Below are 2,658 nucleotides of genomic sequence, written 5' to 3'. Positions count from 1 at the left end.
TTGATCAGGGCTATGGAGAGAGCGGGGGAGTGGGGTTGATCAGGGCTATGGGGAGAGAGTGGGGGAGTGGGGTTGATCAGGGCTATGGGGAGAGAGTGGGGGAGTGGGGTTGATCAGGGCTATGGGGAGAGGGGGGAGTGGGGTTGATCAGGGCTATGGGGAGGGAGTGGGGTTGATCAGGGCTATGGGGAGAGAGGGGGGGTGGGGTTGATCAGGGCTATGGGAGAGAGTGGGGGAGTGGGGTTGATCAGGGCTAATGGGGAGAGAGTGGGGGAGTGGGGTTGATCAGGGCTATGGGGAGAGAGTGGGGGAGTGGGGTTGATCAGGGCTATGGGGAGAGAGCGGGGGAGTGGGGTTGATCAGGGCTATGGGGAGAGAGCGGGGGAGTGGGGTTGATCAGGGCTATGGGGAGAGAGGGGGAGTGGGGTTGATCAGGGCTATGGGGAGAGAGTGGGGGAGTGGGGTTGATCAGGGCTATGGGGAGAGAGGGGGAGTGGGGTTGATCAGGGCTATGGGGGAGAGAGGGGGAGTGGGGTTAATCAGAGCTACAGGGAGAGAGAGGGGGAGTGGGGGTTGATCAGGGCTATGGGGAGAGAGTGGGGGAGTGGGGTTGATCAGGGCTATGGGAGAGAGTGGGGGAGTGGGGTTGATCAGGGCTATGGGGACAGAGAGAGAGTGGGGAGTGGGGTTGATCGGGCTATGGGGAGAGAGTGGGGGAGTGGGGTTGATCAGGGCTATGGGGAGAGCGGGGGAGTGGGGTTGATCAGGGCTATGGGGAGAGAGCGGGGGAGTGGGGTTGATCAGGGCTATGGGGAGAGAGTGGGGGAGTGGGGTTGATCAGGGCTATGGGAGAGAGTGGGGGAGTGGGGTTGATCAGGGCTATGGGGAGAGAGTGGGGGAGTGGGGTTGATCAGGGCTATGGGGAGAGAGTGGGGGAGTGGGGTTGATCAGGGCTATGGGGAGAGAGTGGGGGAGTGGGGTTGATCAGGGCTATGGGGAGAGGGGGGGAGTGGGGTTGATCAGGGCTATGGGGAGAGAGTGGGGGAGTGGGGTTGATCAGGGCTATGGGGAGAGAGTGGGGGAGTGGGGTTGATCAGGGCTATGGGGAGAGAGTGGGGTGGGGTTGATCAGGGCTATGGGGAGAGAGTGGGGGAGTGGGGTTGATCAGGCTATGGGGAGAGAGGGGGAGTGGGGTTGATCAGAGCTATGGGGAGAGAGTGGGGGAGTGGGGTTGATCAGGGCTATGGGGAGAGAGCGGGGAGTGGGGTTGATCAGGGCTATGGGGAGAGAGCGGGGGGTGGGGTTGATCAGGGCTATGGGGAGAGAGTGGGGGAGTGGGGTTGATCAGGGCTATGGGGAGAGAGCGGGGGAGTGGGGTTGATCAGGGCTATGGGGAGAGAGTGGGGGAGTGGGGTTGATCAGGGCTATGGGGAGAGAGTGGAATTGATTTGGAAGCGCTTTTCAAAGAGCCGACACAGACACAATGGGCCGAATGGCCTCCTTCTGTGCTGTATAGTTCTATGATTCTATAGTTGTTGGCAGATGTTGGAGCCAAATTTGTACACAGAAATGTCCCACAAGCAATGTCCCACAAAATGAATGACCAATGTATCTGGAGTATTGTTGGCCAGGACCCAGAGAAACTCCCTTCTCTTTCTGAGTAGTGCTAAGTATTGGTCTGAACAGATAGAAGGGACCTCAGTTTAACGGTACAGGAATGCGGGCACCTGTGACAATGCAGCGCTCCCCGTTTGTGTGTTGGTTGCACACAGAGAGGAGCAATTGCTGGAGTCGAAGAACATTAGTTATTAAACATCAGAAATGCACTTAGTGCTTAAAATGTTTTTGTTTGGGGAAGGCCAGAAGCAGGAGTTTCCTGTGCTCAGATCTGTCAGGTTGCACAGCAGGACCAGAGTTTAAGAATGGTGACTGAGATCTTTTGTGAGAGATGGCCTGTTCAGTCATCATTGCAGCTCTGCTTTATTCAAATGTTGGTTTGAATTGGATGAAAGGCGTCTCCAGTCAGAGAGTCTGTTTGATGGTAATGCGTGGCAAAGAGCGTTAGTGACAGATCACAGACAGAGTTATAACTATAAGCATCCAGAAAGTGTAATCACAAGCACTCCCTCTGCTCAGTAAACTTGCTGGCATGCTGCACCACTTTGTTACGATTATCCTATTCTTATAGTCCGTAGTAATGTGTAAATAGTATATATTATATATAACTGTATAATATTATTTAAGGGAAATGGGGAGATTTAGTTGCAGAAGCTGTTTGGAAAAGACTTAGGAAACAGGATACATGAGGTATCCAAATTTACAAGGGCTGACTGATGGACAGACAGGGAACAAGCAACGTGGAGAGTGGAGTAACACGTGGCTCTCGCGCGGGGAAAAAACCCTCACATTCGCATCATACGGAGGGCAGAGCCACACGTCTATATAAGGCAATGCTCAGCGCTCCTCGTGATCGGTAACTAATGGTCGTTATCCGGTACGTACTGACGTGTACAGGACTACTGTACAGTCAGGGTTGGTTTCTATTTCGTTACTGATGTAGTATTTGCTGCCAGTGATATAGTTATGTGATTGTGATGTTTGTGATGTCCCATTGTTGAATATCTTCCATTGTTGTGTTCCTTATATGCCGGGGAGTCG

This window comes from Callorhinchus milii, unplaced genomic scaffold, assembly GCF_018977255.1.
Source record: "Callorhinchus milii isolate IMCB2004 unplaced genomic scaffold, IMCB_Cmil_1.0 Scaffold21, whole genome shotgun sequence".
Classification (NCBI taxonomy): domain Eukaryota; kingdom Metazoa; phylum Chordata; class Chondrichthyes; order Chimaeriformes; family Callorhinchidae; genus Callorhinchus; species Callorhinchus milii.
This window is presented reverse-complemented; position numbering follows the sequence as displayed.